The sequence below is a fragment of the Salvelinus sp. IW2-2015 genome, unplaced genomic scaffold, assembly GCF_002910315.2.
Source record: "Salvelinus sp. IW2-2015 unplaced genomic scaffold, ASM291031v2 Un_scaffold1384, whole genome shotgun sequence".
Classification (NCBI taxonomy): domain Eukaryota; kingdom Metazoa; phylum Chordata; class Actinopteri; order Salmoniformes; family Salmonidae; genus Salvelinus; species Salvelinus sp. IW2-2015.
Genome location: NW_019942874.1, coordinates 110,554 through 125,251, shown reverse-complemented (window position 1 = coordinate 125,251; position 14,698 = coordinate 110,554). Strand labels below are relative to the sequence as shown.

Sequence of the window (14,698 nt, the reverse complement as noted above, 5' to 3'; positions counted from 1 at the left end):
AAAGCACATTTTTTGTCCATTAAAATACCATTAAATTAATCAGAAATACAGTGTAGACATTGTTCATGTTGTAAATGACTATTGTTGCTGGAAACAGCAGATTTTGATGCGATATCTATGTAGGCGTACAGAGGGCCATTATCAGCAACTGTGTTCCAATGGCACGTTGTGTTAGCTAATCCAAGTTTATCATTTTAAAAGGTAATTATTAGAAAACCCTTTTGCAATTATGGTAGCACAGCTGAAAACTGTGGTTCTGATTAAAAAAGCAATAAAACTGGCCTTCTTTAGACTAGTTGAGTATCTGGAGCATCAGCATTTGTGGATTCGATTACAGGCTCAAAATGGCCAGAAACAAAGAACTTCCTTCTGAAACTCGTCAGTCTATACTTGTTCTGAGAAATGAAGGCCATTCCATGCAAGAAATTGCCAAGAAACTGAAGATCTTGTACAACGCTGAGTACTACTCCCTTTACAGAACAGCGCAAACTGGCTCTAACCAGAATAGAAAGAGGAGTGGGAGGCCCCGGTGCACAACTGAGCAAGAGGACAAGTACATTGGAGTGTCTAGTTTGAGAAACAGACGCCTCACAAGTCCTCAACTGGCAGCTTCATTAAATGATACCCGCAAAACACCAGTCTCAACGTTAACAGTGAAGAGGCGACTCCGGGATGCTGGACTTCTAGGCAGAATTGCAAAGAAAACGACATCTCAGACTGGCCAATAAAAATAAAAGATTAAAATGTGCAACAGCACACAGACACTGGACAGAGGAACTCTGCCTAGAAGGCAAGCATCCCGCAGTCGCCTCTTCACTGTTAACGTTGAGACTGGTGTTTTGCGGGTATTATTTTATTGCTTCTTTAATCAGAACAGTTTTCAGCTGTGCTAACATAATTGCAAAGGGGTTTTCTAATGATCAATTAGCCTTTTAAAATGATAAACTTGGATTACCTAACACAACGTGCCATTGGAACACAGGAGTGATGGTTGCTGATAATGGGCCTCTGTACGCCTATGTAGATATTCCATAAAATAATCAGCYGTTCCCAGCTACAACAGTCATTTACAACATTAATAATGTCTACACTGTATTTTTGATAAATTTTATGTTATTTTAATTGACCAAAAATGTGCTTATCTATCAAAAACAAGGACATTTCTAATTGATCCCAAACTTTGTAATGGTAGTGTATCTGCACTTAAAACACACACACACACACACAAAATGCATCTGTGTAATATAAATACAGTCGTGGCCAAAAGTTGAGAATGACACAAATATTAATTTTCAAAGACTGCTGCCTCAGTTTGTATGATGGCAATTTGCATATACTCCAGAATGTTATGACGAGTGATCAGATGAATTGCAAAGTCCATCTTTGCCATGCAAATGAACTGAATGCCCCAAAAAACATTTCCACTGCATTTCAACCCTGCCACAAAAGGACCAGCTGACATCATGTCAGTGATTCTCTCGTTAACACGGGTGTGAGTGTTGACGAGGACAAGGCTGGAGATCACTCTGTCATGCTGATTGAGTTCGAATAACAGACTGGAAGCTTCAAAAGGAGGGTGGTGCTTGGAAACATTGTTCTTCCTCTGTCAACCATGGTTACCTGCAAGGAAACACGTGCCGTCATCTTTGCTTTGCACAAAAAGGTCTTCACAGGCAAGGATATTGCTGCCAGTAAGATTGCACCTAAATCAATCATTTATCGGATCATCAAGAACATCAAGGAGAGCGGTTCAATTGTTGTGAAGAGGGCTTCAGGGCGCCCAAGAAAGTCCAGCAACCACCAGGACCGTCTCCTAAAGTTGATTCAGCTGCGCGATTGGGGCACCACCAGTACAGAGCTTGCTCAGGAATGGCAGCAGGCAGGTGTGAGTGCATCTGCACGCACAGTGAGGTGAACACTTTTGGAGGATGGCCTGGTGTCAAGAAGGGCAGCAAAGAAGCCACTTCTCTCCAGGAAAAACATCAGGGACAGACTGATATTCTGCAAAAGGTATAGGGATCGGACTGCTGAGGACTGGGGTAAAGTCATTTTCTCTGATGAATCCCCTTTCCGATTGTTTGGGGCATCCGGAAAAAAGCTTGTCCGGAGAAGACAGGGTGAGCGCTACCATCAGTCCTGTTTCATGCCAACAGTAAAGCATCCTGAGACCATTCATGTGTGGGGTTGCTTCTTAGCCAAGGGAGTGGGCTCACTCACAATTTTGCCTAAGAACACAGCCATGAATAAAGAATGGTACCAACACATCCTCTGAGAGCAACTTCTCCCAACCATCTAGGAACAGTTTGGTGACAAACAATACCTTTTTCAGCATGATGGAGCGCCTTGCCATAAGGTAAAAGTGATAACTAAGTGGCTTGGGGAACAAAACATCGATATTTTGGGACCGTGGCCAGGAAACTCCCCAGACCTTAAACCCATTGAGAACTTGTGGTCAATCCTCAAGAGGCGGGTGGACAAACAAAAACCCACAAATTCTGACAAACTCCAAGCATTGATTATGCAAGAATAGGCTGCCATCAGTCAGGATGTGGCCCAGAAGTTAATTGACAGCATGCCAGGGCGGATTGCAGAGGTCTTGAAAAAGAAGGGTCAACACTACAAATATTGACTCTTTGCATCAATTTCATGTAATTGTCAATAAAAGCYTTTGACACTTATGAAATGCTCGTAATTATACTTCAGTATTCCATAGTAACATCTGACAAAATTATCTAGACACTGAAGCAGCAAACTTTGTGGAAATGAATGTGTCATTCTCAAAAGTTTTTGCCACAACTGTACATTCTTGCATCAATTTTTCTACGCACAAAGCAACTGATTTCTGAGGTGGCTCTTTTCCACATATGCAAGTTTGAGGTGTGAGTTGGGTAAATGCAATGGCTTATGAATCAATAGCACCGTCTGATGGATACTCAAAGAAGSAACAAAAAATAAATTGATAAGCATTTCCACACAGAAATATTAGGGATTAGGTAGGTCTGAATCATGCATTGATAAGCAGAAATAACATCAGTTTCTCTTGATGAGTTTCATGATCCTAATTCTCATGAAATATGCATACATTTGTACATCATAAAATCATTTTGACCATATGCTGACAGTCAATTGGTTTCATGATGATCAAGAATTCTCATAAAATACACACACACTCACTGCAAAGTGTAGCCTAAGTAAATAAATAAAAGTGATTTAGATTTCAGACTTTTACACTTCAATTCTAAATCAGTTTTACATGGACACCGCATTAGGAAAATATTGTAGTGTATGTATGTCTGTTTTAACACAGATATAGCCTGAACATTTTGAGTGAACCATTGTCTGAAATAGATTGAACTGGTTTTGCCTTGAACAACTCAATTTTAATCTTTAACGTATTTTCATGATGTTCCTTCTCCCACCAGGTGGTGGCAATGCCACACTGACCAGTGACCAACCAGCCAGAGATGAAAGTGGCCCTAAACATAAAGCGTCTCAGAGTAGGAGTGCTGATCTAGGATTAGTTTGCCTTTTAGAACAAAATTAATAAGATTATGTGGACAGATCCTAGATCAGCACTCCTACTCTGAGATGCTTTGTGGGATACAGACACAGATCTAGGATCAGCTTATTCTCCCCCTTTTCCAACTTTGACTCCATGGACTTTTACTTCACATTGCCTCAGTGACATTAGAGGATCATCGTGTGCAAGCAGCAGTGATGGAAAAAGTACTCAATTGTCATACATTAATAGAAAATGACTCAAGTAAAAGTGAAAGTCACCCAGTAACATATTACTTGAGTAAAAGTCCAAAAAGTATTTGGTTTTAAATATACTTAAGTATCAAAAGTAAATGGAATTACTAAAATGTACTTAAGTCTCAAAAGTATAAACCATTTCAAATTCCTAATAATAAGCAAACCAGATGGCACAATTTGAAAATAAATGTTTTATTTAACAGATAGCCAGGGGCACACGCCAACCCTCAGACATAATTTACAAACTAAGCATTTGTGTTTAGTGAGTCCGCCAGATCAGAGGCAGTAGGGATGACCAGGGATGTCTTGGAAAGTGTGCAAATTGGACCATTTTCCTGTCAAAATGTAAGAAGTACTTTGAGTGTCAGGGAAAATGTATGGAGTAAAAAGTACATTATTTTCTTTCATGTAGTCAAATTAAAAGTTGGCAAAAATATAAATAATAAAGTACAGATACCCCCAAAAACTACTTAAGTAGTATTTAAGTATTTTTACTTAAGTACTTTACACCACTGGCAAGCAGTCTGCAAGAATCTCACTACAGGAGACTGAAAACATCCATACAAGACCAAAGGAGTCATGAATGTATTGTGATGCCACATTGTACAAAAGGATTCATGTCTTCTTCTTTTTTCTGTGTAATGCTTTGATGGGAATGGTTCTTTAATAAGGGAAATTGGCTAGAATTCCCCATTTTAAACTCTTAACTGGGATTTCGACTAGGTATCATCCCTTTAATTTTTTTACCAGGTAAGTTGAACACATTCTCATTTACAGCAACGACCTGGGGAATAGTTACAGTGGAGAGGAGTGGGGGATGAATGAGCCAATTGGAAGCTGGGGATGATTAGGTGGCCATGATGGTATGAGTGCCAGATTGGGAATTTAGCCAGGACATCAGGGTTAACACCCCTACTTTTATGATACGTGCCATGGTATGTTTAGTGACCACAGAGAGTCAGTACACCCGTTTAACTTCACATACCAAAGATAGATTTCCACTCAATAATTGATGGACGTCAATGGCCAATGGAGGGCCGAAGCACTACAGTCTTCTTTGTGACTCTTTCCATTGGTTACTGGCTGTTAACACGACTTGAGTATATGATACAACATAAAACAATATAACATTACTGTATTGAAGAAATCAGACATGTAGGGTCACAAATAGTGCAATACACTGAACTGAATGGACTTACCCCATTGAATACCATACAAGATGATCAAAATGTATTTGCTCTGTCTCTAATGCCACTTGGTGTCTTATTTCTTTCAACTGTGTATGAATTGCATGCAGGGCACATAAAGAAACTGCTATTTTAATCTGCTGTACAGTAGACTATCACTTATAATTTTAATCACTTTTGTAAAAAAAAATAATAATAAAGCAAAGAATTTGCAGTCTCTGTTCATATTGAATTGAAGTGGTTTGTCAGTTCATTAGTTGTAATAGAGATACCTTTTTCAGGTTATCATGAAGTTCAACCTCTCATACCCGTTCAATGAATTTGAAGTATATAGGAAGATTGGCTTTAGGCGTAGATATTTTAGATGGTCAGGCTCAGATATATTCACTTTATTACTGTTACAAAAAGCAAGCCAACTTGTAGTCCAATTCGTGGCTCAGCAAACTTCCAGATGGGGCCAGTAATGGACCATTTAAAAGCCTTCATTTATATAGGCTACTTTATGTGAACACAATCTAGGCCATTACGTAATTCATTGTCGAGCAGCACAGGAAAGATAATGTGTCACTACTATTATTTATGCTCATTTTTCATTACTGTATGCTCATTCTTTCTGCATTATTTGTGTATATGTTTCAGTAATTACAAGTGATGATTGACATCTCAGAGAACAAACGAGCATCAACGTCACGGTAGACAGCCTATCCCTAAACAAATGACCGCATGGGGGAGGCGGGACTTCTTCCGATTCTGCCAGCGCGACTCAACAGAAACTAGTTGTATTACACACAGCTAGGCCTATTGATACAGTTCATGAATTGTAGGGACGGGGCTTTGTCTAGTTACAATTGCATAAAGTCACTGATAAACACAGTTTATTCTTCAACTAGGATGTTAAGCCTGCAAGTTAATCGTTTTGGATAAAATGGGATTGGAGTTATCTAGATCTCGTCGGAGGTAAGATATTTTTCATTGAGGTGTTGCTTTTTTTTTGTTGTTGAAGTAATTCGATTAAAGTAGCCAAACTTATAAGAATAACACTTTGGCATAAGTTGGTATCAACCGAATGCTACTTTATAAGTCGGCCTGACCATCTAAATCTGGTGTCGAATGGTAAAAACAACAGCGAGATCTGAAAAGGGTCTTCGATTCTATTGTGCTGCGAGTTCGCTCTCAACAGCGGGCTCTCTAGCCCAAATTACATTAACTTTTCATTAGAAGCAAAACACCGTTCATAAATTATAAACTGGACTGATATTTTGTAGCCATAATTGATAGGATACTGCTTCGTGATTCTACGAATATCATTGCTCGCGCAACTTCAACTTATTTCCTTTGAGTCCAATTTTGATTGTTTGCAAAACTCACTGCATGTTCTGTTGGATTCAAAGGTAAGAAGTAAAAACAGTGGTGCCTGGAGAAGTGGGTATACAAACATTTTGCCAAAATTACACTTAACATTTTTGTGAATAATTCTGAGAAACAGTGACATACACACCTAAAATTATAAATCCCATATTGGTCTTTGTCAGGACAAGCTGTGCATGTAAGCTAAAGTCGTCCATATACTTCCCATCTGGAACAGTTCGTGCATATATTAACACATTTGACGTTTGTCAGTTCATTCGCACATTTCTTTTCTTGAGGGTAGCCGAAGATAACGCCCCATTCATTAATGATTGGTCAACAGTAGGGATTCCCAATGAATTGTTTGTAATTCAAGGACTAATGGTTTTATGCAACAAAAAAAAATAATTGAAAAATACTGCACCAAACATCTTAGTTGTAAAATTGCTCAACTACGATCTCCTTGACAAAAGTTAAAATTAATGACATTTCTTCAGTTATTTTAGATTAATTCAGACTATTTTGAGGAAGTGTATCTGGCTACGGCGTTCCAAGATACGGCTTTTTTCTTGTTTTTCAAGCGAAGGTCTTATAAGGGAGTATGCAAGCACCCTCGTTTGGTTCGCCTAGCCGAAGCATGCAGAAGGCGTAAAGGTGTCTGCATGTTTCCCGTCCGAAATAATGACATTTTGTGATGTTTTGGTCTTCAGCGAGGGTTTCTTCGGCTGTTCGTGCGCACAATTTTTTTTGAGGCAAGCCGAATTTCTGTAGCCAGTCTACGCCCCTTTTGTCGGTCATTGGTCAACAGTAGGGATCCTCAAATTAAGTGTGTTTTTTGTCATTCAATGATAGACGACTTGTTATCATGCATATTTTTTCACTTGAGAAATACTGCACCAAAAAACTTTGTTGTATTTCAAATTGCGAGATTAAGATCTCCTCAATTAAAAATTCTAAATTAATGACAGATTTCTTGAGTTATCWAAGATTCATTCTGACGATTTGAGGAAGTGTATGGCTACTCGCTATGGCAACTCAAGATGGACAAACAGTACATTTGCTGCTTTATGCTTGTTTTAAGCGAAGGTATTTTAAGGGAATATGAGAGCACACTCGTTTTGCAAGGTGCCAGCTGAACTGAAGCATGCGAAAGCCTTGATAGTTAGCCCTTGATCATGATTCCGTTCCTTTACATTTCACATAAGTCATTGGATGAAGGCGTCATCTGTACGGGGGAGTTTTGTTATGAGCCCCGACACTCGTTCTGAACTTGAAAAAAATWAAATATTTCACCTTTATTTAACCAGGTAGGCCAGTTGAGAACAAGTTCTCATTTACAACTGTGACCTGGCTAAGATAAAGCAAAGCAGTGCGAATCAAACAACAACACAGAGTTACACATGTGTAACAGTTTAACTTTAGTCCGTCCCCTCGCCCCGGGCGCAAACCAGGGACCCTCTGCACACATCAACAACAGTCACCCACRAAGCATCGTTACCCATCGCTCCACAAAAGYCGCGGCCCTTGCAGAGCAAGGGGAACCACTACTTCAAGGTCTCAGAGCAAGTGACGTCACCGATTGAAAGGCTATTAGCGCGCACCACCGYTAACTAGCTAGCCATTTCACATCGGTTACAGATGGAATAAAAAAACATGCAGTCAATAATACAATAGAAAGGTCTATATTCAGGTTGTGCAAATGAGGTAGGATAAGGAGGGTGAGGCAATAAACAGGCCATAGTGGCGAAATAATTACAATATAGCAATTAAACACTGGAGTGATAGATGTGCAGAAGATGAGTGTGCAAGTAGAGATACTGGGGTGCAAAGGAGCAAAATAAATAACAGTATGGGGGATGAGGTAGTTGGATGGGCTATTTACAGATGGGCTATGTACAGGTGCAGTGATCTGTGAGCTGCTCTGACAGCTGGTGCTTAAAGTTAGTGAGGGAGATATGAGTCTCCAGCTTCAGTGATTTATAAAAAAAAATGTTGCAGTTCGTTCCAGTCATTGGCAGCAGAGAACTGGAAGGAAAGGCAGCCAAAGTAGGAATTGTCTTTGGGGGTGACCAGTGAGATATACCTGCTGGAGCGCGTTCTTCAGGTGGGTGCTGCTTAACATGCATTGCTTGTGGTACAGTTTTGGAAGTATAACGACCTTATCTTTCATATCAACGAGAAACGTTCAATTGATACACACCTTTTTATAGGGTTAGTGTTCCCACAAGGCCATATCGCCGTGTTACAGCAAGTGTTTACAGAAGAAATACGTAAGACAGAGGGACCGCTGTGTTATTTAGTTATCTAGCATGCTCCGAACACCTGTGTGTGTAATGGAAGAAGGCTGCTTGAAACGTCACATTGGCTACAACTGTGATAAAGCTGGTTAAAACAGTGTGTTTTGCGTTTGTGAAATAATTTTGTTGGGATATGAAAGTAAAGGGGTTTATGTTTCTAGGACCGTATTGCATTTAGATGGTGCATTTGGCTGTTTTGGCAGCCAGAGCCAGTCTACCTCTGAAAATAACATGAGGTCCTTTGACCTTTAGGAGTAACGGTAACGTTAGGCTTCTTAAGAGTACATCTTGGGCCTGCTAATAGTAGACCTACTATTGAAACTCATAAATAAGTCTGTCAACTGAGTCAGAAATTCACAGGTTTCAGATTTGCGCCATGTTTTTCTCTCAAGTTTTCGCTCTCACACTTTAAAAAATAAATAAATAGAAGATCTAATGTTGTTTTTCTAAGTCCACAAAATGCGTAAACCACATCAGAAGACAACTTTTGAGATCTGGGAAAAATCTAAGACATTTTCTATTTTTGAATGCAGTTACCCTTTATTTCAAGGGCTCTGGTACCTAACACTGTGTGTGGTTAGTGGTGTTTCTGTAGCACATGAGATGGACTTTGCAAAACAAATGGCTACTGGCTTGATAATAATAATCGTGATATTATTTTGCAAGGTAGGCATAGGCTACATTGTTGCTAGGTAATGTTTAATTGAGAAGGTTTTTGGGAAAGCCTTTCAATCTACCTGAAGACGCTTAGGCCTATCATTAGCATTGCTATATTTTTCCTGTTCTTTAATTGTTTGAAACCTGGACATTTTAATTTCATATTATGAGGCATTTCTTACCTCGCTTCAAAGTAGCCTATAGCCAAAATTGATTTTATAAAGCTTTCCTCATATGCGTTTTCCTGTTCAATTGGTTTTCCTTCCACTTTTTTTCATTGTCTAGCAGCCAAAGGCATTGTCCTAGTCATATTAGCAACCCGTGATGGTTGTTTCATCTTTAGATCCCTTTCTACATTTCAAATGGATATTTCCGTCTCTGATGGTATGCATCCTGGGCATTAAGAAGTGAATATACGCAATGACCACTGAAAAATAAATGGTTATACGCCGTATACTTGCGTAGCCAATTTGAGAAGGCATAGTGGTGTATACTTGCGTATACCCTCCACTACACCACTATGCCTTCTCAAATTGGCTAAGTTTGCTCTACACAACATTTTGTATAGTTTCTAATGAAACTGTCCTAAGTGTGTAGGCTGTTGCTAAAAATTGTGTTTTGATATTGTACTAATGATAGTGATATCGTCATCGCTATGCTATCAAAATAAGTCTCATACACACAAGCGTACATGAGGACAATTTGTCAACTGTTCTCGCTGGTACCTGTGTAAGAGTTTGGGTTATATTGAAGCCATGTCTGTTTCTTCTACCTCGTGTGGCAGTGCTAACCTTGACAGTCCAGCTGTTGTCTTCATCAGCCTACAATGCGGTACTTTTGATTTCGGACTTTTGGAGGAACACCTGCTAAGTACATCTGCGTATAGCTCGCTGATGTGTTGCGTGTTTGAGATGTCAAACGCAATGACTTGTGAAGTGGTGTATCGGCCATGAGAAAATTGATCGGACAGAAATGCTCAACTTTGAAAAAGGGGTGTAGTTTTCTCCAGGATAGACCTTCGTAGTTCAAGAGGCAGTCAAGAATATAGTAGCCTAGATTATCATTCAAACCGAGTTCACAATGCAAAATCATCTCCTTATGCTTGGTCAAGTCAAGATCCCTTTTTGTTCTGGGGACTTACTATTTCAGAAAACCTATGAGGATCCCTACAAAAAAAATGGCTATGGGAACAAGGGAAGTGCTGTGGTCCTTTGGCTCCCAAAATCCTTCCACTCATGAACATGCCTAAAATGCTCATAACTGGCAACCAATACTAGCCTGCATACCCTCCTCATATGGCTAAAATCAATAGCATTTGTATTGCCAAGCGCCTGAGAAGACAAGCTTAAGGGTGATTTGTTTGGCCAGATTAGCTCCTTTTATCTGAATTTGCAAAAGGGCCTGTCAGCACTCAAGCCCGCTCAATGGGGCTCCAAGTTCCTTTACTGGAGGCAGCTAATTAAAAAGCATAGCTTTTGTTTCCACTCAGTTTTCTAATCCTGTTCCTGGAATGCTGGACAGCTGAGACGAGCCAAGCCTGGTTATAGATGCAGTCCACACTCCAGAGCAGTGTATTCAGTGTATTTTATGTATGCATTAAGGTACCCTTAAGCAGGCTAGGGAAAGTCGTTCCCTCTGCAAGGTGTTCACTGTAGATGAAAGCAATCCACAAATCCCTATCTGCATTCCCCTTTTCCTCCTCCCCACTCTTGATGTTTGAAAACACAGAGTACTTCTTACTGTAGGGCATTGGAGTGTAATGTTAGCTGGATCTGTTGTTTGCGAGTCGAGTTTCTCTACTTATCTCCATATTCCCCACCTCTTTGTACCCCTGCTTCGTTGGTTCCCCCGGGGAGGTTAAATAATTGGAGTGTGATCTCATCGCCAGTATCCTACATGGCAGGGAAGATCATGTGCACAGTTTGCATGATTATAGATAATTGAGTGAGAGAGAATCAATCCGGATGTGTTTCGTGTTTCTCCAAACAAGGTCAAGAGAGGAAGGACTAAGTGCCATACTCCTGTAGACTAAACAAGTTATCCTATTGTCCTTCACTTGACCTTTTGCTTACCCTGCCGAGTAGTGTAGTGTACTGCACATATTTCTATTCCTAACCAGGTGTCTGCAACTTTGTGCCGCACACTTTTCTTTCTCTATACACAAACCCTGTCTGGTGCAGAACAGGAAAATGGCCACTGGCGATAGGAGAGTCTGCACATCGAATCATCCACATGTGTAACCTGAGCGCAGGCCAGCTTGTAGACCTATTTCAATGTGCATGACTAGAAAGGCTGCATGATAGTGTTACAGACAAGGGGTTTTAGAAGTGGGTAAACACATTTTTTAAAACAGCCTTTATCAGCTCTGTTATGACCCGGTATCAGGTAACAAGGGAATCCATGGACGCAGACTGGGATTAGCGAGCTGGGGCCATCTGTGCGAAAGACAGCGGTAGCCAGGCTTTTTCTTGGTGTCCCTGCATGGAGTCCGGAAGTGTCTGCCGGAACCCCCGTTGACGTCCTTATGCATCTGGGCCACCCTGGGGTCTTTTAATGATTTGATTTCACCATGGAGCTGGAGGGAGGAGCTGCCTCCACAATCGCCTCCCTTCATTCCCAATTCTCCATACCACAGGAGAAAGGAGACTGTGGCCAGGCAGGCGCCACATCTCCGTAAACTCCACAGAGAGTTAAGTTGCAGGTCGATGAAGAAACATCTCCTTCCCCATGATAGCAGCAGAGAGCCCTAAAGAGCTCGGGGAAAGGCATCTCAGTTCTGCTCTACTGATCGCGGTGACATTCAAACATGAATCACCTGGTCTTAGCACCCTGCGTTGCCAGCCCAGCTAGTCAGTCACAGGGGCCATAGCCCTTGCAGGGTGAAAAATGGGATTAACAGGTTTACCAGTGCAGACAGCTTTATTTGCTCATCTTGTTTGTGTGTTTAATCTATTATTAGCTGTAATTACTATACGGCGACTGTGGGCCTGCGTGGTGTCTGGGCTGGCTCCATAAACTGGTCAGGTGACTGACTTAGGTCACAGACCACGGTCAAGGTTTAAGTTCAATTAAGTGGATTGGCTTAATTTAAGTGAAGGAGTTAAACCAATTAAATATTTAAATACTGAAGCATCCTTCTGATGAACTTTCTACTTTCAGCGTTTCGAAGAATGCTAAATAATTTCTGGTGTGTAATATGTCTGCTTTTCTTCATAGCTATGGCTCTGTGGGGTCCTTGGAGAAATAACAACGACTGAATCAACACTACTGCTATTCTAATATACCCCTGTAAGGAAGGATAACATTTAGCCCACTCTTGTGTTGTAACCCCATTTCCAGTCTCTGTAACAGTTTGGAGCCTCTACGCTATCATCTGAAATTCTCTCTAGCCAGCACCACAGACTCCCAAGGGAGTGGATCAGGCTGCTGGCAAGGCCTTTCCCAAACATGCAGCCATCTGCCTCGACACCTGACACCATAGCCCACACTGCAATCCAATTCGACTTCTCCTCAGAGACAACGTTTGTTTCTATTAAAGACTGTTTAAAAACTGACGACCAAGCATTATCACCACCAATAGAATAGATAGGCCATCTCCATTCATAAGTCACCCACACGTTCCTTCCTTTTCTGGGTGAAAATAATCTGTTGACAACATGTTTAATATTTGAAAATGGCTGTRGATTGCTATGAATGTGGACCACTCAAGTGTGCCTGAATGCTTGTGTGCTTTGGCTGGGGAAGCTTTTAACCAACCTTCAACTGCAGTTCCTACTGGATGCGTTGCAAATTAAATGTGACAAATGGATGCTGTGTGCTTTTTTTTTTTTTTTTTGCTGACAAGTATAATTGAGGACTGGGCCTTTTGTAAATGTATTTGTTTCATTGGTTTGTGCAAAGGGTATTTTTGACTGATGTGCTGAGAGTTTATTTCCGTAACATTTAAATTTGGCTGAATGTATGGTTATTGAAATCTTTGAGTTAGTAGTAATAATAGGCCAGGGCTGATACGGTTGTTCTAAGTACACCCTTTGTTTCCAGAGTGCTCAGTATAGGTAATTTTTAAGATCTTAAGACATGTTGAACTTTACATCAGACTACTAACAAAGACAAGTGCAACGTTGCTCACAGCGAACTGTGTTTAAAAGTAGACAGCCACCTTTAATTTCCCCACGGTTGAAGGTGTTTTCAGGATGTCAGCAAACGCCTCCGGGTGAAAATGTGAAGAATTTCACCTCTTAATAAACCTCTAATTGACAGGCACTTCCTCGGTTGGTGTCCACTGGGGAACCGCAAAAGAACGAATCGAGCTTGATAGGTCTATGAGAAGAAAGAGCAGACTTATGCTATTGTAGAAACACCTGCCAAAAGGTTGGTGAAGCAACACCAGTTGTTGTCGTGCACGTGTATGCTATAGAAAAGCAATCAAAAGACAGACTGTGGGTTTATTTGGTGTTATGGCACTTGGAGGCCTTTAACTATTGAGTAGCGAGGAGCTGCCTATCAGTAGATTGGGTGTCTACAGAGACGAGCATCTGGGGCTTGTCTTTACTGGTTAAATCAAAAAAGGTTAGCATATTTGGACACCTTCTCGTTTTAAGTTATCTATTGGATCTTGACAGCTGTGCTGACACGTTTCTTATGTCTTTCTCTTTAACACTTTAGTAATGGATTTGAGGATTGGGCAAGGCTTTTTTTTCCGGATGACAGTTTCAGTGACAATGGTTCTGCAATTATTAGTGAATGACAAGCGACTTTGTTGTTGTATTAATGCATACGTTAGCCCTTGGGGTACATTACTCTCCATTTCTATGCTTAGCGTCATATTTGTTTGCTCGATTTACTAATCGTAGTTTATTACATTTAGTCCCTCAGAGCTATCAACTCCAAATGAGAATCCCACAGTTTGTGTTATTTCASCAACGACATGGGAACCATTTCGTATTTCCATTTCTCATTGCCAGAGGAGACAATAACTTTCGAGCCATTTGTCTAAGAATTAATGAGGATGTAGACTAAATGTCCTCGCTATGACAATAGGGTACAAATGATGTTGTTTGTGGCCTACAATTCCCTCCATATTACGCTGATGTGATTTCCCATGACATTTCAATTTTTCTTTGTGGGTTTGTTTGTGTGGGTGGATGATGATCCGTATATCCTAAATTAATTTATGTAATCCTCCTTAACCTTTCTCTTGTGCTGTAAAGGGAGATTTGTTTGCTCTGACTGCCTTAATATGAAAGTATTGTTATTCTTTGTAATTTACAGTGGATGGTGATAAATAATAGTACAACAATATCCTTTTTCTGGAATACACTATCATTAGAATGATTTTTGGGATAATGACAGAATGACACTGGGTGGGTGATGGCATTGTTAGACCCATTTGTAGACGGCAACCAATTTCATGGGGTGGCAGATGGACTCATGATTTTGGGGGTCAAGGTGCAA

The 14,698-nt window shown here is 40.5% G+C and overlaps 2 protein-coding genes across 6 annotated transcripts in view; both read left to right on the top strand.

Annotated features, from left to right (window-relative positions):
* The window catches only part of LOC112070661 (uncharacterized), a 39,454-nt gene extending 34,316 nt beyond the window's left edge, over positions 1-5,138 (top strand). Inside the window, exon 19 of the mRNA XM_070439065.1 lies at positions 3,423-5,138. The gene's annotated coding sequence lies outside the window, so the exon portion shown is untranslated. The remainder of the gene's footprint in view (positions 1-3,422) is intronic.
* A 551-nt stretch (positions 5,139-5,689) lies between these two features.
* Positions 5,690-14,698, top strand: part of LOC112070660 (signal-induced proliferation-associated 1-like protein 2) — a 104,230-nt gene continuing 95,221 nt past the window's right edge. For 4 of the 5 annotated variants that reach the window (XM_024138089.2, XM_024138090.2, XM_024138088.2 and 1 more), the window contains exon 1: positions 5,691-5,900. The gene's annotated coding sequence lies outside the window, so the exon portion shown is untranslated. Of the gene's footprint in view, positions 5,901-14,698 lie in introns of all 5 variants that reach the window. The other variant, XM_070439064.1, reaches the window with a different exon arrangement.